The sequence below is a fragment of the Scatophagus argus genome, chromosome 15, assembly GCF_020382885.2.
Source record: "Scatophagus argus isolate fScaArg1 chromosome 15, fScaArg1.pri, whole genome shotgun sequence".
In the NCBI taxonomy this organism is placed as follows: domain Eukaryota; kingdom Metazoa; phylum Chordata; class Actinopteri; family Scatophagidae; genus Scatophagus; species Scatophagus argus.
In genome coordinates, this window is record NC_058507.1 from 1,822,785 (window position 1) to 1,844,648 (window position 21,864).

Consider the following 21,864-nt stretch of genomic DNA (forward strand, 5'->3'; position numbering starts at 1 on the left):
CAGGTAAAGTGCAGACGAGATGGACTGGAGCTAATGAGGGAGTGCGGGACCAGCTGGCTGCCTGGCTGCAGAGTGAAGGGGAGGGCCAAAGGTCCTGCTAATGATAGCCTCGGCCTCTCCAAACTACACCGGGGTCACGCTGAGGGGCAGCAATGCAGAGCCGGCCCGCATGAAGACGTTAAACACGCCGAGGTCGCCGACTGGCTGCCTGTGAACTCACAGTCAGTCATTTCTCACTCGAGTTCTCACCTCCAGAACAATGAGTCACGCAGTCAGTTTCTCCCAGTACAGGAAAGAGAGACAGATGATAAAAATGATGGCAGCAGCAGCCATGGGAGGCGCAGGATCTTGGGATACTGTTAGAGTTGGAGCAAAACAAAACTGATAGAAACTTTGTTATGGACAAAACCCTAAAACACCGAAGGATATTCACATGACCCAAAGCAGTGACGGCTCGCAGCCTTGTTTCCTCAGAGTCCCCCCCTCCCCCACTCGTCTCCTGAGCGTTACCAACAGTCTCCTGGTGTCATTTCTTTCTGCTTGCATTCATGCTGTCATTAGCCTTTCATCCTGTCCTTCAATAGAGTGAAGACGTGGCAGTTTTACGTTTCGTGTCGTCCCCTTCGTGACACGCCGATGCTCTGACTGCAGAAGCAACGGGGATGAGTCGACGAAGGTCAGAGCAGCACGTGGGGACAAGTGATTTATAGTTGAATGTTTTTAGACATTATCCAACGAGTGTGTTATTAGGATTTCAGTTGTGCAAATTTGACAGCCTCAGAGCTGACAAGAACAGATGAACCACCGACTTAGCAGTTTGATTTGTGTTGGGGTAACGTGTTTATGTTTTTTCTTGGTGTTAGTTAAGAAAGTCCAACATTTTGGTTCATCGCCAAAGCCGGCAGGTTAACGACACTCTTGGCCAGACGTACTGAGTTTTCAGGTCTCGCTCTCATGACGCTCATGACGTGCAGACGCGTCTCTGCTCGCCTGCCGACCCTGAGCGCCAACATTAACTGCTACAGCTGACTCAATATGTGCAGGTGGTTTTTAAAAATTAATTCATGAATTCTTTTTTTCAAATTAGCTGATCTACTTTACACCCCCCCCCCCTTTCAGAAGCAGAAGAATCACTGTTCAAAACAAGGTGTTTTATTTTCTGTTTATACATATTCCATAAAGATTTTGTCTGTTCTGAGTTCAGATCAAAGCGACTTCTCATCCACCTGCAGGATTATTTTAAGCATTAACTAATAAAACATCCTAACTGGCATTTATTGAGCTGTAAATCAACATCTGAACTTAGAGACCAGTTAGCAGTTAATTATATCTACATTTACTCACAGTGCAGAGGGTTGGTTACCCACAGATGTCAAATTCCCTCCTTTCTACTCACCACACAAACACACACACTGCCTTTCACAATAAAAGACACCACACAGACAACATAAAACATGTTACAGAGAGCGTAATGACAAACAACCTTCTGAAGACATGGACTGATTAAAGGTGGCGGTACGGCTGACGGGAAGGACGTGCACGCTGCAGTGACAGCGAGCGGGCGCGCTGTCAGTCATGCAGAGGGCGGGGCCAGCTGGGCGTGAGCAGGAAGTCCTGACAGGCGTGAGAACAGGAAGATGAAAGGCTGGGGGGAATTTTGGATCACGGAGGACAACACACACACACACACACGCTCTCACGCTTTAGCAGCAATGCTAATCACGCTGCTGCTTTGTGTTGTGTAGAGACACTTTACACCCCCACAGGGTTTCATAAGAGATGCACGCAGCGCTACTGTTGTTCACATGCTCAAAATAAAAACAAACACTTGCCCGATAACAAGCACATACATCATTACACACACACACAACCGGAGCCACGAGCTACACTCTGACTCTGATATAAGATGTGTGTGCATCATCATTTTCCTGGGTGTTAAACACTGAATATGGACGTTCTTTACATTTCTGGCTTTGTTATTTTCGGCCTGTTTTCTTAGCAGCTTTTAGGGAGTCTGATGGCAGATCAGCAGTCACCAACAGGTGTTGGTATAATTTCTTTAAAATCTAAGAGCAAAATCAACAAACTTCCTGCAATTCTGCAACATTTGTTAGACTGACATTCTTCATTTTCTAGCAATAATGTGAATTCACAAATAATTCTGTTCGAGCTGAAACTACTGCTTTCAGTGCTTGGTTGGACTGAAATGTCTACAACGCAGCTACAAGGCAAACAGCTGAACTTTGCCCACGTACGGCCCACAGCCGAGAGGGAGCTCCGAGAGAACAAGCTTCAACACTCGATGATATCTAAGAGGATTAGTGGGTGGAATTTTCCTTTAAGAGAAGTTTCCACCCACAGCGGCGCTCTTGTCACATCCCACAGCCTCACGCTGTTTTCTCTCTGGGCCACACAATCAGCTGTGAGAGCCCGGACACTTCACACACCGACGAGATGGAGCTATTTTCAGCCGGCGACAGAGGGGAGCGTCCAGTGTGTTAGATCTCTGTGTGTGTGTGTGTGTGTGTGTCGCGGTCTGGAGCAAGTGTTTGCACACATGGAAGTGTGTGTTCATATATGTGTGAATGCACACATGTGGCTGCAGTGATGCGATCAGTTTGTGTGCAGGCTGTTAAAAGTCGTCTTCTGCTGTCTGCTCTAAACCCAAACGGTTTGAGAAGAATTCGATTCAAAAAAGGGTTAATTGTCTGATCATCTGCAATCAATTCTGGTGTTACAGACAACACTTTAAAGCACAACGCTAATTTTTACATGTTTTAACACAACTACTTGCCATGATTGTTTGTTCAGATTCAGGTCAGCCGTTTCTGTCCAACAAAACTACCTGCAGAAAACCTGTTTGGTTTGAAACTTCAAAATGAGAACGTGTTGCCTTTAGTTTGACCTAAACTCCAAACAATAACCAGAATAAATGTCAGCGCTGCACGTTTCTGCTACCTGGAGATGCTGAAACTTTAGGTTTAATATTTTTGCTTTTCAGTTTTATGGTTTATGACGTCATGTTTTGATGTCACAAACACGGCTGGAAAATCTGACATCTCATGCAAAATATCTGCTGGATTAAGAAAATGGACACGCACGTCTCTCAGTCAAAACAACAAAAGCAAAAGAGTAAGTTTAACGATGTAGTGTGGGATCAAATCTGTTCGACGTGACTCAAAGTGGAGTCCAGCAGCAGTTAAACAGCATTCAGTTCATTCCTGCAGCAGGAGGAAAACCTGCTGTCACAGTCGCATTTAACCTCAACAAATCACAGGCTGCTGGTGTCTTTCAATAAACATGTCAATAAAACAAAATGCAGCCTGCAACTTGAGAACTAATGACAAAACAAAAAAACTTTCTTCACAACGAAATCGAGATCCACGAGTTGCGTTAGCTTTTCATGGAGCTTTTAAGTGTATCCTGCAAAATTATCGTGTATTTTATTTTAAACTGAACGAACTTGTACTCTTGCAGCTACTTCCTGACTGTGATTTCCTTCTCTCTGCGCTGCTGAAGACTTGTGTGTTATGAACCTCGGGTCTTTGAAAAAATTATGCAACTAAAAAATGGCCGCCAGTGAGAAACTTTTTCATGAAAGGAAGGGGAAAAGGGACCTTAATTTCTGCTTGTGCGTATGAACACTGACATGAATAGCTGACATGTAAAGTCAGGTCAGCAGGTGCTGACATGCTCAGCGTAGCAGCTAAACAGTGACTCAGCAGAAAGGCCAGCCAAGCGATGCGAGGCCAAACCGCCTCCGAGTGACGGCCTGCTATCAGCGGCAGCAGACTGGAGGCCTCACAAGCAGCACGAAGGCAACAGGAGCAACGAACCGCAGCCACGAGCAACACAGATGGTTACTATGACGCTGCCAAACGCGCTACGAGTGGGTTTACACGATCTGCTCGCCGGGTTGTGTTGCTACACGTGCACTCGGTCGTGTTCAGGTGCCGTGCATGTGTGCGAACTGTACCTCAGTGTGTTTGTGTGTTAGTTTGCGTCTGCAGCCAAACAAGCATTGCATTGCTTGCTTGGCTACAGACGCAAACACTTGCTTGCATCTTCGTGCACTCAGTGAAGCGAAGGAACAAGCTTACAAAACAGCTGATCACACATGTCCTAATATGAGAGTGGCTGACTGGCAGAACATCCCTTCCACCCCGTCGAGGATTAGATTACACTCTTCAAGGCTCCCGGCCTCGTCTGGACGGCCTCTTCGTCTGATTAGTCCGTCTACTACAACTGCTGATACAAACTTCCTCCGTCGTTAAAGGTGTCCTTCACTGACGGCCTTTCATTAACCTCACATACTCCCTACCTGTGGCCGTGCAAACTGAACAGTCTGCAGTCTGCTCATCACTGAAGAACGGCAGCTGCAGTCAGCTTAGATTGGAAATTAAATGTCAAATCATCCATAGAAACTTCTAAGTAACTTATTTATAATCAACCCCCAGCTGATCCACGCGTTCAGTATGTTCTAAATAATCATCAGTTGCCAATTAATCACCGAATGCGACTTCTTCTGCTGAAGCTTCTGAGCTAAGAAGAAGAGCAGAACATTAATGTCTAACTATTTTGTTTTTTAACAAGCAAAAATGCCCGATGTTGCTTGACTCTTCTTTCCTGTCACATCCTGACCTCACAGACAGATCATTTGAAATAAAATAACAGATGAATTCATTGCTAATGAGATTAATTGTTGGGACCTTAAATGCAATACTGCGACATGTTCCTCGACATGTTTCAAAACTTCTACAGTTTTATTTTAGTTGCTTTGTAATAAAGTAACATGAAAGCACCAATTTCATTGCATGTAATCTGGAACATAACCAGGGCCCCGTGCTTTCAATCTATGGCACTTTGCTCCTTCTCCATTTTAAATTTCTGCTTGTTATGTACAGAGAGCATCAGAGGAATTCACAGCAGTTGTGACATAGTGAATGTATGAACGGCAGAGAAGGGGCTCAGTGGTTCAGAGAAGCTCTAAAGCATTTAACAGGAATCAGTTCTGAACAAACACTGAGGAAGCCTCGAAGCGAGTCAGCGAGCAGGTAGCTGCTGCCAGGTGTGGCTGGGAGGAAATGCACATTCATGCCAAACATGTTTGCAGCAGTTCAGTCGAAAATCTGGGGTGCGAATACCTTTAATTCAGAAGAATGAGAACAACGGAAGCCAAAGTGGGAGTCCGTCAACAACTAAACCGTCATCTGAGTCTGGCTCCTAGCAGCCATGTTCACTTTAGCTTTGTCTGCTATGTCTCTAGTTGCTGCTGCTTCTGTGAGAAAACCAGCCGAATGTCCTTTCCAAAATGTAAACTTATTTATTTACCTATTTATATTTATTCATTTATATATTTACATATATTTAGGCCTTTATTTTCTGATTTATTTAAAGGACATATTTATTATTTATGCATTGATTTACTTATTCAACACTGACCTAAATGACATTCCATAGTTGCACGCTCTGTGCTTCTCGACACTGTTTATTTCATCCTGCTTCATAACACCCACATAAACGAAGATGGCAAACACAAACCGATCAAACTAAACCTCAGACAGTTCAAAAGGCCAGGAAATGGATGTGATCCTCACGCAGGCTTGACTTGTTCGTCTCCACGCTCACAGCTTGTAGGAGTGACGGGTAAAGAAAGCATGACGAATATCATCCGATACAACTGACTTCCTAAGAATAACAGAGTGACTGTTCAGATAAAAGAGCCCTGCATGTCTCGATGATCAACACAAACGCCCAAAACATGAACAGATGAGGTCTGTGTTTCAGCTCTTTGTGCTGCCAGCGGAGGTTAAACGTTCAGCACAGTTTCAGACTTATTTTCAGTAGCAAAATTGGTCTCAATCATTAATATAATTTAATTTTCTGAAGTGTGTAATCCAGTTGCAGTTCAGCACTGCGGACCCCTGAACACAGTCAGCATAAAGAGGAATCTGAATGACACCGTGGAGGACACCTGTTGGTTCAAATGGTGTCTGGAGGCTTGTAAGGATCTAATGTTATTTATGTCATGTACTGTAAATCTGTCAGTGCCTGCTTTTAAAACTATTTTTAACCTCCCTGCTGTTATGGCCGAGTTCCACATGTCGTCGGCGTAATGGACAATAGAGATGTCAGATTCACGGAGTGGACAAGTCTGGTGGTTAGAAAAGTACAAAGGAAAAGATGTCCTTTCGAGCCAGTTTTAAATTACTTCTAACTGCTAATTGTTCCTAATCTCACTTGGCATGACTGTTCTCACTTTACTTTCTGTGGGTATCAGCACCTAACGCTGATCTGACATTTAAACACTTGTGGTGCAATACCACCAGCCCACATGACCCCTTTGTGCACTCGGAAACTCACAAACTGCCCTCGAAGCTGGGATTACAAAATCATGAAACAGTAAAAATCACAGGCTCACAAAGTTAAAGGAACAGCACGGCATTTGTTGGTTCTGCAACCAGTTTGGAAACAGAATTGAAAACACTGAGTTCAGTCTGTGTTCAGTAAAGAGCTGGAGACAGGAGGTGATTAGCATAGCTTAGCATAAAGACTAGAAGCAGGGGATAAACGCAAGCCAGGCTCTGACCAAAGTGATCTGCTATTACTGATGTGTGAGCAGGGTTTTACTGACGGTAAAAACTGACAAACCCCCAACTTCATGAGTTTTATTTACACGCCTGTCAGGGCCGACAACTGAAAGTGAGAGCTGAAGGTGTTCTCCAAGATGCTGATCCTGCTGCCTTCGCTCTCTGTCCCCTTCTGACAGGACTGAGGCCAAATAAAGCAATTCCTCCAAACGTGCTGTTGAATAGCAGCATAACGAATCAGCCTTCATCAAAGACGTGAAGTCTGTCTCTCTCTTTCCGACAAACAAAAGGAGTGACAGACAGCATGACAGAGGTGGATGACTATGGACTATGAGGCTGGTGTTGTTGACATTTTGGCAAGTCTCTCTGCGTCGCAGCCAGTCCCAGAGGGCATCTTTGTGCATCTGGATGAGACATCCTGGGCTTGAATGTACTTCCAGTGGAAACACATTTGCATTAGAATTGCATCATCGTACAGCTAAGGTGTATCTGAGTGCACCAACACAACTCACTTTTGAGATATCCCACTATCATCTCTGGCCTGTGCACTACGTGCAGATGAGCTGGTAAAGTTCACAGTATTGTACAGTTTGAAGGTGTTACATCTGATTTGGCAAAGCAAACTTTTAGGTTTAACCTTTCATCTACAGGGAGTTTGAACTGCTTAAAATTAGTGTCATCAACGATCCTGTGTTCTCATGTCAGACTCACAAAGGGGTCAAAGATCTTATTAAAAAGGACACAAAGTATTCAGCTAATGTTAAGCCTGTGTTATCAATTACAGCCACTACCACGCTGCTAACTACCACCCAGGTCTGGAGGACGCTGATGTGTGTCTCTTCTCTGGAGGCTGATTCTGGCTGGGTTGGATTTGCTGATGTGCCGTTGACAGAAGCAGCTGGGAATGCAATCAGCCCTGTGCTGAAATAAGTTCTCATGTTTTGTACATTAACATCACACTCCTTGCTGTTTGCCTGCAGGTCTCCGCTTTAAAGACTCTTTTTGTTTTTGTATGTGTCTCAGGGGCTTGCAGTCGAGTCTCTGGGCTCATCGGTGCAAGCAGCAACCATTTCACAACATTAAGCATGTGATGATGAAGGTCAGGTACGACTGTCGTCGGTACTGTCATTTTGGGAGTGACTGGCAATCGACCCACTCAGCTGTTGAGGTATGAGGACATGTTGGTCTCTTCTCCCACCAAAATATCTGCTGAGAAAAATCCCTAAAAATAAAACAAGAAGCCTGATCTCTCCTGCTGCAAGCGGACTTCTAATATGCCAGTTTCACAAATTTGTCTGTGCACACTGTGCTGGACGAAGGCTTAGTTTTTAAAATAACCAACATTTTTCTAACTGTGGTATAAAATAGCGTTCATGTAGGATCCGAGCACTGATTTAAAATAGCAGTGCTTCCAAAGTAAGGCTGGTGGACAGAGGAGAAATGTGATGAACTGACCTGCTGCATGTGCATGTAGACTTACATCCACCAGTTACCTGCATAACCTGGTTTATCTGAGTAACCTGGCCTTTTGAGTGCATACAAACATACAGTGCTGATCTCTCACATAAACGCCCACTTGTTACATTACACAGTGCAGTCCGTACCAGATCAATTTGCACATTACTCAATAAATCTGCACAAGCTCTGATAGAAACGGCAACAACGCGCAAGTGACCGAACCCTCACCGACGTAAAACGGGTCTGTTGTTCATGAGGCTTGCTAAAAGCTTAGATGCCGCAGTGCAGCTGAACACGTGATCAGCTCCCCCAGTGGAGGTCTTTCATGGTAATTAGTTTTGCTTACAAAAGATCTCAGCTAATGTCCCAGGTAGACACTGCAGCGATTGTTGTACCCAGAAGGAACAACACAACACAGGTGAACAAACAGGGCTCAACCTCTCCAAAGCACCTTGAGCGCAAAGATATTTTTTGTTTCGTTCTAAGCCGCCGTCAAACATGATCTCGGTGCTTGGAAACCAAAACCAAACACAGCAGATTTGGTGAGGAACAGAAGGAGAGAGAAGCTCTCTCTCACACACACACACACACACACGTACACGTACACACACACACACAGATCTATTTGTCTTCATTAATGCATTATGCAGTTTAAAGGGTTATTTTACTTGGCAGATTGAGAAAGAACATATTCTCACTCACAGAAATGGCCCGTAGGTGTGGCTGTAGAGGAGGCAGGAGATCAAACTTCACTGGTCCCTATGGAGAAAAACAAGTCACTGCAGCAACCAAAATACATGAGCGTTGATGCAATGCACAAATACAGAGAAACGTAAAACAGAAAAATAAAAAAATATCCAACAAGTAAGAAACTACTTGGATAAAACAGGAATAAATGTAAGTGTCCTGTAAGCACACTGTTTGAAAGCTTGAGTGCAGGTACACAGATTTAAGTATAACTCATAAGATTATAGTTTAGAATTAGGGTTCTACTTACAGAAGGTACCAAGTCTCAGCACTGTGTAAAACGATGTGTACAACTATACATACATAACACAGGAATTCCCGTGTGTCCATTCTTTAAACAGACAGCTCACCGCAAAATCAAAAACGTATTTTTTCTTTCTACCAAACTACACTGTATCATCAGGCAGAAGGAAATGTGCATCTGCTCAAGGACAAGAGGCTTATGCAAACATTAATGCTGTTTTCCTCTGCTGAGCTGCACCGTTAGCTAGCTGAGTTAGCTTAGTTAGCAGCATCTCATTCATAAGTAGAAAAAAAGCAAGTAGCTTCCTTGTGATGACAACTCTTCTGGTTTAAAGTCTTTGGTGGATGTCACCTTTTGTCTCTTTCCTCTTGTTTCCTGTCACATTAGTTAGCCGCCGATCGGTTGACAGATCACCATCACTCAGGGTCAGGGTCTGAGTAACTGTGGTTTTCATTAACATGCAAATTTCTTTTTATAACCTTACAACTTCAGTGAAACTTCCTGAAATAAAATTTTAAAGTCTCTGGTCATAAAATGTCCTTTGGTGATTTTTATATAGCTAGTGGGACCTGTGGGAAAGCCTATAATGTGAAAATATAAAGAAAGATGTAGCAGAATGAAATACTGAGTTTAACAATAGTACATGCATCAAAACCACCACTGGAGTTAACAAGTACACACTCAAAGTTCACCCACGTGTTGACATGGACTGTGACTGAATAGAAAATAGAATAAGTGGCATTGGGAGGAACCTCCTTGTGATGTGTATTTCCTGCTTTATATAAGGGTCCTCCATGTCTCCTAAATCTATTAATACTCCACCACCAATCTGGATGCAACAGGGCCTTCAAATGCACCATTCTCCCCGCAACACAACACAGCCCGTGGTGCACGTACACACACGGAGGCTTTGTGCAGTTGTTTGTTATCAGCAGGAACCTGGGTCTACATGAGGGAGGAAATGTTACTGGTTCCCACCATAACTCAGCACAGGCCTAATCAGAAATGGTAGCTTGATGAATGGAAGGCTACGGTACATGCAGGCCTTTGTCGCGAGCCGTAAACAATGAGTCAGACTGGTATATCTGACAATTATAACCACCCTTCAAGGACTTCTTAACATATCCAAATGTGGTCTGAACCCCCCCTCCGCACGCACCCCTCCTCCTCCTCTTTTTAGCGCCAGTCATGTGGTTTTGTGAAATGACAGGCTCCACGTTCTCACACACAGTAAATCAGATACACACTCGCACAACACTATATCACTGTTGGCGTTTACACTGTTTGACCTCCACCGGGCTGTTCGCAAATGTCAGAATATAGAAAGGAGAAATGTGAGGGAAAATAAACTACAAAGCAGCAGATTTGTAAATGATAACCCTTGTGTTCTCACGCTTTGTAGTCACACACAGAGAACATTAAACATGTGTCAGACACGCTGCTGCATTAGAATCCCACAGAGGTGCAGTCTGCGGTCTGGAGTGCAGGTCCATAGACTTTTACACAGATACACTCCCAGCCGTAAAACTCAGGATCAAGCTCAAAAACAAAGTTCGAATTCAGCTTACAGCTAACTAACAACGGCAAACAGCTGGCCCAGACACAACTCTTGTCAAAACAATGATAATGGTATCAGGACTTACTAGCTAACATGAATAGCGAACAAGAGGCCAGAACTTTAAGGTGGGCAAGGAAGGAAAACCAGTAAGCTTAGATAACCTACCAGCAGAGAGCAATTTTAGCAGCACCAAGCAGTAAAGCACTAACGCTTAGGACAAGGTCTGGTGATCCTCAGAGAATAAAGCCCAAATACTCACTTTGCAAGATTTTAAAACTATAAGCAAATTTCTGTCCGTGCTATAAGTAACTGTTAGCACATTAGCTGGACAGCTGTTGTTAGCATGCACAGACATTAATATGTTCACATGCTGACTGTATTTTTCTTTGATAATAAGTAACTGAGACAAACCTTAAATTAAATAATGTGAACAACATTCCTCTGACTGCAGTAATGCCACAAATCAAAGTCAGACATTTCAAGATGAACTGTGACTCCAGTGAACCATTCATTTGAGCCTCATTCTGTTAATCAAGCAAAAGCCGTGTTTTAGCATTATGCTATCACCACAAAATCAACCGTCTCGACCTGCTGAACCACACACTTACAGAAACAGCTGACAATGTACACTAATTCATTAGTTTGGTCATGTTTGAAGGACCTGTAAATCAAAGCACTTTGGCAGATATCTGAGGCAACAAAACCACAGAATCAAATAACTGAACCCTCTAATTTTACATTTTTTGAAAATGACATGCAGCAACAAGCTTCACTTCTTGTATGCTGGATGTGTCCTGATCGCTGGAATTTATTACTTCTAAAGAATGTGATTTGTGTGTGTGTGTGCGTGTGTGAAATCTCAAACAGTTCCTCACTTCTTGAATTACATAAACCACCCCAGTCTTATAATTAATTTTTTTTATTTTCCATATCCATGTATCCTGTCATCTGAGCACACTGGGTGGGATTCAGAAATCTAATCTGACATCCTACACTAAAATGAAAGGACGGCTGTTTGAAGAGGTGGAACAGTAACCCTAAAGAGAAGATAACACTATGAACTGGAAATGGGCTGTAGTGTAAGTGGACATGTTAGCTAGCTATTGTTAACATCGAGCTGCCGTGACGCTAGCCACATCGCTCTCGTCCATCTTTGAAGCACAGGTTCATGTTAACATTGGAAACATTAGATGGTAACACCATATTTACCTAAATGTTACACTGTTTTCTCTGTAATGTTAGCCTTCAACTCAACCTCCAAACAACAAACAAACAAAAAAAACTATCTAAACATTTCTGCTTGGCTAATGTTAGCTAAGTAACATTGCAACACAGCACACCAGCAACAACAAAAACTTCTAAGATAGCATAAGAAAAATAAAATTACCTTTTCCATTCATATCCAAATGTGTCTGTGTTGAATTACTTTGGTTAACTGACCCATTAGCCCACAGCTGCCACACTTAGCTTGGACAAACGCCTGGTTTGGAAAAGCAACACACTCAGAAGGGAAAGCTAGCAGGACAGAAACCAACTAACTAACCAACTAACTAACTAACTATGTAAGTTTGGAGAGTGAGAGCTCAGTTTAAAAGGTCATATTGAATTTCTCAATTTTTAATTCGAAACTGAAGTGAAGTTTAGTGCAAGACAACCGAAAACTCCCTCCACAACAGCTGAGGATGACCAGGTGATGCGATGCAGGAGCTCCGGAGCAGCTACTACATGGACATCGTGGTCCATGTAGTAGCTGGCATGTAGCAGTAGAAATACATTTAGACCAGGAGTGCCCACACTTCTTTGGCTTGTGAGCTATTTTTAAAATGGCCAAGTCAAAATGATCTACTTATTTATATATATATAGTGCGTATACCTTACGTATTTATAATATATGTTGGTGTACCTTGCATAACAGCATGAACCCGCATGGCACAATACAATGCTGTACATTTTTGTCCATTACCTTCCTCTGGTGACTTGCACTGCATGGAATCAGCCAGGTTAGGTAGTCCGGACAGTAGCTGCTGATAGCCAACCTCAAACAGACTCCCACATGACCGTCAGTCATGGTGGAGCGGTATCTGGACTTAGGAACCTTCATGTGGGAAAGGCTGACTCGCATCAATAAGCTGAGCCACTCATTTCTGGACCCTTAATTCAGTAGAAATAAATTGGAAGTTGCTAACTTGGTAATTAGTCCGCCGGAGTTTGACAGTCTCTCGCGCGTTTTTGTCGCGCATGCGCGGTGACCCCGTGTGTTAAAAAAGATGAGATCTCACGCTCGCTGCACTGTATGTCAATCAAATGACAAACGCCTTAGAGAGGATGGATGATGGTGGAGGCTGACTGCTTTATTTTAATGCCATGCGATCTACCCGCACCACCTATGCGATCGACTTACTGGGCACCACCGATTTAGACAGAGCTTTTAGACATAAGTGTTATTAGTGACGGGAAAATGTTCATTGTGAGGTCAGCCACCTCAGACAGGTGAGTCTGAGAGCTCAAACACAACTGAATAAATGAATTTTCCACTTCAGCAGCACTCTGAACATTAGCTCTGATCTCATGCTGGATTCAATTCAATTCAATTAAGTTATATTTAAAGTGCCAATTCATAACAGAGTTATCTCAAGACGCTTTACAGGTGTGTAAACAACACATTCAAAGAAAAGAAGAAGAGAATCAGAGAGAAACAGGTCCCAGGGCAAAATCCCCTGGATGATGATGGAAAGTTAAAACCAAAACACTGAATTGCAAAATATTACTTTGAGTGTAATTTCCGTGTTTGGAAGGGAAATGGAAAGCTCAATCCCTAAACTGAAACTCAATTACATGAGCCTGTAAGTGCACTACTTAAATCTAAATAATTTTCCTGGCAGGGTGGAGACAATAACATAGTCTGACTTTTGTGTGGACTTGGAGACTGTTTCTTTTTTAAAGTGACTTCTCATCCAAATAGTTTGATTTAAATGATTTGGATAAGGTTTGTTTTTTAAATAATACGTCTACTTGACCAGCCACTGTTGCATGTCCTGCTAGACTGTTGGTTCAGCATGTTAAATGTTATTAGAAAAAACAGAAATGAATACTAGAAATCACCAAAAACACAAATACGCCAGCTACTGCATAAAAGTAGGAATATAACTTATCATAATAACTTGCAGGGTGGAGTCAGTATGTGGTTAGACTGTTGTGAGGTCGGGACAGAGACAAAGGGGACATACGTGGTACTTATTGTATTAGCCTCAGATAGTAATGACGGTGCTTTGCTTTGGTCTTCTCTCACGTACAGTTTGGTGCCAGAGAGCATTGATAATGAGAGGGAGGAAAGGGTGTGTGAGTGGGCGCACTAATGACAGTGAGGTGTGTGTGCATACATGTGTTTGTGTGTGCTTGCGAGGCGGGGATGCAGCTCGGTGTCGTCTGGTGAGGCTGATACATGTGTTAGGGTTCACGTGTACATGTACACATGTGTACACGCCGAGTGTGTGTGTGTGTGTGTGTGATGCGAATGCCAGCCGTCAGTCTGCTCACACAGACGGTCTGGAGCTGCTCAGCGCTAGAGAAGGTTTTCTTGGCAAGCTGGAAAAAAAAAACAAAACAAAGAATTGTTTTTCTAAGAGTTTTACAGCTTGTCTGCAGGGCATTACAGGGATGTTAATCAAATACTAATTGCTTTGTTTTGAAATCAAATCTAAACACTTATTGGAATTTCACCACCACAACAAAGCTCCGCTGCCTGTCCGGACAGAGTTTGTTGCTACCAATGAGCTAACCTGCGTCAGAGGACGTTCCCTGACTGTTCTGCACGTTGCTAAATGAAGTATTATTTCAGTGTCTTCTGCACCCCAGTTTGCAGTGTGGTGGGGGCGCTGTGCTGAAAGCCAGAATTTATGTGTCCATCACCATTTATACATGTGCGCCATGTATAAATAGGGCCCGAGGTGTCCTTGGTGAAGACGGCAACAGCAACACCACAAGAAGTCAAAACACAAGTATTGCAGGCAACAAGAACAGGCAGGACAACACAGAGTAATACAGCAACAGGAAGCACCATTTCATCACATAACGCCAAGCAAGCAGCACAAGACAACACTCCTCTCACCTGTCTGTTCAGATACACAGCAGCAACAAGCAAAGCAAATAATGACAAAATGCCTTGCATCGACCAGTCCATGCAACAAAGTTAGGACAACAGAGTACCAGCAGTGTCCAGCAGCGATGACATTAAATGAACAACGTAGTGTGCAGATTAGCAGCCTTCACGTGTCTGACTTTTCAAAAGGAAGGACCTGGACCTGAAAGAGATCCCCTCTCACCACTTTTCTTTTGCATAATCAAATTACTGAGCAGCTGCCATTTGGGATCTTAAACATCAGGCAGGTGTCCACTGCAACACATGCAGTAGAGGAAAAACTCTTCAGTAAATGTATTTAGTTACATCCCATCACTGCATTAACGGCTGCCTGTGCTTTGGTAAAACAGACTTCACCGTTCAGTAAAGTAACTTTGTACAGGCCACTAAACACACAGAGTTATCACGGCTGTGTTTGTGTGGATTTGTCAAGTTCACCTTGAGATTACTCTGTGCACACAAAGTACTTCTGTTCAGAAACTGCATACTGCGTTCCCTGCCCGTGTTCTACTCGAACCTTGTACCTGAAACCTCACAATTAGCATTAAGATTAAGATTAGAGTAACCCTGAATCTATTCAGGAATATCCCTGTTGTCCTCTTTTCCAAGTATCTTGTTACTTTTCCAAAATATACCTTATTCCCCAAAGCAATCCCAAATCACAATTTCTCCTGTCTTATCAAAATGTCCCCACTTTCCAAAAATACGTTTCGCTGTCCAACATGTCCAACATGTCCAACATGTCCTAACTTTCCAAAAAGTAGCTTTGTTTAGAATATGTTTCTTTGTTTCAAAATGTCCTCCCTCTCAAGTTCTGACATTTAAACAGATCCCCACAAAGATAGGACTGTAGCACATGATCTCACACACACACACACACACACACACACACACACACACACAGTGTCCTATCCAAGCAGAGCTACTGTATAATAATCTGGATGACATAAGAACAACCCCTACAACAACACGTCCACACTTTTCCTGAGACACACACACACACACACACACACACACTATACAGACAATATGGAGCTTGCACAAACATGTTAACACACAGACTCAGAGCTGCTGAAATGTACTGTTCGTATAGACAAACACACACACACACACACACACACACACACACACACACACACACACACTCCCTCTGGCACTGCACTTGCTCCCCATCTTTGCCAGATTTAAAAAGTTAGGGAGTTAAAACAAATGATGCAGACACGACGCTTCGCACATCGTCAGAAACTGAGAGGTGATGATTACCGACCAAACCGCCGGAAAGAGCAGACGCGCTGCTGTGTGGAAGGAAGTGCCCATTAATCTTCTGAGCCAAACCAACGTGTGAGAACAAGAGTGGAAGAAGCCATGAGAGAGGAGCCGAGGCCGAGCGAGGCCTGTGAATCCCGACAGCACAAAGGTGGGAACGTTTTCCTCCGGACCACACGGCAGCCTGACTTTAACCTCTTCCTCTGGGAACTCAGTGACAAAGAGACGGAAACAATGGTGGAAGAGAAAGTGTGACGTTTGGCTTTTCAACTGCAAGTACAACCATCAAATTTACTGTGAAAGTATAATTAAACTAACAAAACCCTTTCTGGCCTCTACTTTAAACCCAACTAGACTGGACTGGGTCTTGCTGTAAATCTGCTCAGTTGGCTAATGAGGAATAAAATGAAAGACGGCGCTGTTCTGTCAGTGTGTCTTTGTGTCTTCAGTAAAACCACGGCGGTAAAACTGGAGGTGAGGTCACCAGGACTTCTGACAACCAAAATCTAATCAGCTCATCCTTGAGTCTGGGTGGACTCCAAAATTTGAAGAAATTCCCTTCCAGTGAAACTGAGACTGAGACTACGTACGCACAGACCTGGAAACACAATGTGTCCAACCAGGACTGAGATAAGTTCTGCTAGTCATATGAGCTGCTGTTTTATTTGCTTACTATAATTAAACCAAGACAGCACAACTAATTCCAAAGTCTTCTGTGCATCTATGCACACTTTCAAGTGTCTCTGCAAAGCATCTGAGTCATCTGAGCATGGAATTTAACCTTTAAATCTCGTGTGTGAAGATAATTGGATGGACACCTGGAGTCAACTATTATTTGACCAACGGAGACACTGATGTTGTAACTGAGGCGAGTAGCAAGATTTCACTGGACGTGAGACACTGACAGTAACAGTTTGATCAGTTTTCCTAAAAAAAAAAAAATCCAAGAGACAAGAGTGTATTAGACTGAGCTGCAGAGAATCCTATTGGTCCTTTGTTCAAACATGTGGTGTGTGGCCCACAGAGAGTTAGTAACACTGGCTTAAAGTACGGACGTACAGGAACTCACTGCTTTCGTCTCTTAGCGTGACCTTTTCGTCGCTATCTTTAATCTTGTGACTTTTCACAGATTAAAGTGCCACATTCACTTGAACATCCTCCGATGCTATAGACATTTGCAGAATGCTTTGACGCCATTCATCATTTGGAAAGATAACTTCTTTAGAATGAATGAGAGGATTATGTGACCTTTTATACAGCAGAACCGTATGTCAAGGCAAATGAAAGGTCAGAGCATTTAGAGCGCTGTTCTTTTCTTCTCCTCTGTGTCAGCTCTTGGAGGGTCTTTACAGGAAGTTGCCGGTGAGATCTTCAGAGAGGGGCGTGCCGCCAGTGGCCTCTCCTTTCCATCAAAGACGGAGAGCAAAAGCCAAATCGCCCACTCATGCAGGCTCTGTTGTTGAGTCACTCAAAAGTGCATGGGCCCCTGCAGCTATGTGTAAAAGATGTTTATTCTGTGCCAAGGTATTTCACCCATCACTGTATCACACTCGGTCTCAACGTGCTCGCCCGCTGTTTGCCCAGACAAGCAGCGGTAGGCTCGGCGAAGGCGGCGTGTTTAGGCAGGGAAGAGTTCGGCTCGCTGACAGCAGGGTTCAAAAGAGGAACAAAGAAGCACACCTCACAGAATTAATCACTTGTAAGACTCTGTCACACTGAGTTGTCCTTCTCTTTCATTGAGGATCAGAGACCAAGAGATCAAGTGGTTTTGACTTGAGTCAGAGTCCATTGGCTGCAGCGGTTTGTGTTGGCAGGTTTTCATGAGGGTAATCACCAGATTAATATGGACTCCATAGAAATATATCAAAATATGCTGCATTCCCTCGCGTGCTTCAAGTGTTGACATTCTGGTCTGTGGATGCCGACTCAAAATATCAGACTGGTGGATTTCCCAACTTCTTTGTGACCCCTACTGTCAACAGCTTTTTCTCTTAAACTCGCACTTACTGGCACTTTTCTTTCAGTGGCACCACAGTGAACAATTGGCTTTTGGTGTTCAGGTTGCTTGTCTTTCCATCCAGTTTTCGTCACGTGCAGTGAAGATCCATGTGACTGCAGAAAGCAGAATAAACATCACGTACTTGATTTGCTTTTTCCTTTGCATGAATTAGAGCATCCAAAGTTTTAACCAGTCAAAAACACAAAAGAAGCTGAGCTTATGCATGAGCCCAGTTTTCGTGTTGTTCTGCTTGGGTTTTGGAATATGAGAAATTTTGGAATATTGATTTGTCATGGATTAATTGTAAATAATTAATTTAATGCAGAGTAGTTCATGTTTTATGCTTTCATTTCATTCATAAAAAGAGCGCAAGAAACTGGCAGAATGAATATGACTTTCTGGTGTCTGGTGAAAACGTAGAAGCTACTAATTAGAAGACAGCATTACAAATCAAGTCTGGACTTGTGTCCAAGTCGTCACTCATAGGTTTGTGAAGACCCATTGTGAAACAGTCAGTCACCATTTTTCAGCCCTGAAGGCTACCTGCTTGGTTTAGTTTCACTTCTTTCTAAATGCACTCATTTCATTATACCTCGTTCCGCTTGTGCCTTAAAGGATTTGACTTCTTACAACACTGACCGCACCTTCAGCCCAAAGACTGTGCCAAAGAGGTTGTTTAAAACTTAACATTTGAGCATCCCCTCAGTGAAGTAAGCTTCCAAAGCTGCAGTACCCGACAGAGCCAGCAGGACAAATGTCACTTCAGATGGAAATGCACCAGCTGAACAAAACCATTTAATGAACGCGATCCAAGATGTCAGTCATGTAGCTGTAGAGTTGATTCACACTCCTCATAAACAGTGGAGATCAACATGTTGTCTCTCACCTGCTCAACTCAAGTGAAGACACAGACAAGAGGGCTTGTTAGAGGCTTCCTGTTGGCAATCACGACTGACTTTCTACCAAAAAATGAGTTCCATTGTATGCTGTGGATGCTGCAGCCCATAATTCATCCAAAATAGTTATGAGCAATGAGTTATGAGAATTCTCAGGTTTGTGTTTGCATTTCACCAGCCTGTGAAGGGATAATCATTAAATCAAGAAAGGAGAATCCATGATAAAATACGAAACCACGTCTCCCACGCACTGGATCATCTCGGTGTATTTGAGTTGTTGATGTTCCAGTCTGAGGCCATTCGTGAAAAAAGAGTAATTGGTAGATGTCAAAAGGAATTTCGGAGACACCAAACTGTTCTCTTATCTGAAGATTAGAAAGTGACTAATAAGGTTTTGTCTCCGGCACAAGCAACAGAAGGTGATTCTGTGGTTTTGGTGAATTCCCTTGAGAAAGTTTGTCATGGTTTCACCAGATTCAAAGAAGCAAACAACAAATTACTGTTTTCTCACTATTAAATAAAGGAAGAAAAGAAAAGCTGGTTCCCACACAGTAGATCACCAAACTGTGTTTACGTCACTTAACTTTGATGCATCATGATGCATATTTGTTAAGACAAGACTAATTAGTAGATAAATAAATGATGACTTGTTTGAACAATGACTGGATTACCCACGAAGGAAATACATTTCCAGGAGTACAAATAACAATATCTGGTGTTTTGCTGAAAGAGAAGTTCCCAAGCTTTCTGGATTGTGAACTCTTAATATGAATCAGCGTATAATCAGCTCATCATATGAGCAGTTTTACCAAACAGGGATTTCCTCCTCTTGGCTTTATCTGACTAACTGATAAAGGTCTGAAAATGTCCAGTGTAAGGAACTATAAGGGAATTAAGCGCAGTGCATCAAATTAGGAAAAAGTCAACAGAATTTGAATGTGCTCTCTGGGCAGGGTGATGCGTGAAGGGGGTCAGAGGTGAGGCAGCATCTGGGCCAGTAGTCTTGGTTAAGTCTTGGTGTCCCAAGGCCACAAAGGTTAAATCAAAGGATACAATACGCTTTATTTTACTTTTTTAGACTTAATTTGGATTTGTATCCACAATAATGTAATTCGCATGTTTTTGCTCATTGTCTTCTGGCTTTGGTTTTGCTCATGAATCATGTTGACTCTTAAATTGCTGTTGCTGGGTCATCCTCCAATGTGATGGTAATGCTTACAAAATATATACAAGTGCGCATGATGAGCTGATGATGATGATGATGATGGTGATGATGGTGATGGTGATGATGATGATGATGGTGATGATGATGATGAGTCGTGTCTAGTCGGGGGTGTGTGAGTCAGGTCAGATGTTCAGTACAATGAGCTGAAGATCACCTCAGCCAAACTGCTGTGGGACGCACACAACAGACAGCAGCTGCTGCAGTCCTCAAGCCAGGCTACTGTCTTAACAACATGAATAATCAGGTATGGCACATTATCCACACACACACACACACACACACACACACACACACACACACTGACTCTTCTCTGACTGGTATTTGTCAGCTTTCTCAGCTTTGCGTGTTTGAAATTTTCACACATGGCCAAGAAAGTTTAACTGAAACCAGTGAAGCGAAGTAACAAAGTACATTTACTCAAGTCCTCTACTATGTAAGCAGAGTACGTGGTGTTTTTGGATTAATATCTTCTTGAGTCCTCGTTGGAGACACTGTAAATCACTGCCATACTGTGGTCAAACTGGCTTCTGCTGTCGTCCAGCTAATCAAGCTAAAGCTATTAGCAAGTCACTCGCACAATAACGGCAGAGGAAATGCAGCTAAAATCCCCCAATGCTAACAGCTAACTGGCTAACTAGCTTGCTAACAATAGCCATGTTTGCTGTTTACATTCATTCTGATGTTTTAAGGTGTTTTCTTGAATGTGAATGAGACATGAGGAAGTTGGATATGGTTGGCGATGACAACGATAGCCATTAGCCAGAAGACGAGTTGCTGCAGCAGCGACAGATTCAGGAGCTCACCCAAAAGCTCAAAATTGGAATTAAACTTGTCTCAAAACACACATACATAAAAACCAAGCACATGCATATGAGACAAAGGAACAGAACACCAAGCGGAAGCACAAAACCATGTTTGCGAGGGAGAATTTCTGCCTTGTGAGCTCACGGTTGTGACAGGCGCTCGCTCGGCTGCACCGTCAAAACCAAAAGAAGAATCTAGTCGATTCTTGCTGGTTTCTACTGTGTTACCAACCCCAGGTTTAAGAAGTAGGAGGAACTGTCCACCCATAAAGAAATAGTTTATCACAGCTACATTGAAAATCAGCTCATTTGGAGATACGTGGTTTTCAGTGGACAGCAAGACTATGAACAGTTGCAATCTGAAAAGTAGCTAGTAACTACAGTACAATATTTGCCTCTGAGATGTAGTGGAGTAGAAATATTCACTTGCATAAAATCTAAGTAATTGAAGCACAAGTATTTCATATTTGTTCTTCAGTACATACACTGCTCGAGTAAATGTACTCAGTTACATTCCACCACAGCTGGGAGATTGTGAGTGGAGCTGAAAAATCAGCTCAGAAATCTCTGTGGTCGAAGTTCAACACATTAAACACTGTAAAAAGGAAAAGACAGATGATGACACTCGACGCTAACGCTCGGCCTCCGGCTGTTAACAGCAGTCGGCATCGGAGGAGGTATGCTGCCACCATGGCTTGTAATGTTTTCACTCCTCGCCACAAGGATCTGGTAGCTATTTCCTGTTTGACGGGATTCACACATGGAACAATAAAGCTGCAGTGTGCGTGTCACTGAGTCCGGAGCTGCACCGCTTCAACAGGGTGGATGCAAGAAGTTCAAACGCAAATCCAAGCTAGGAGTCTCAGTGTGACACAATTTTGAAGTTAAAAAATATTTTCACAAGCAAATTTGCAAAAGTTTCTCACAGCAGAACAAGAAA

At 43.0% G+C, this 21,864-nt stretch overlaps 1 protein-coding gene across 3 annotated transcripts in view; it reads right to left on the minus strand.

Moving 5' to 3' along the window:
• Positions 1 to 21,864, minus strand: part of LOC124072358 (estrogen receptor beta-like) — a 92,534-nt gene that overhangs the window by 57,740 nt on the left and 12,930 nt on the right. The window contains exons 1-2 of one of the 3 annotated variants that reach the window (XM_046413749.1): positions 12,561 to 12,754; positions 8,751 to 8,807 (exon numbers count right to left, since the gene is read on the minus strand). The gene's annotated coding sequence lies outside the window, so the exon portion shown is untranslated. Of the gene's footprint in view, positions 1 to 8,750; positions 8,808 to 11,984; positions 12,126 to 12,560; positions 12,755 to 21,864 lie in introns of those variants that run through there. The other 2 variants (XM_046413750.1, XM_046413751.1) reach the window with 2 other exon arrangements.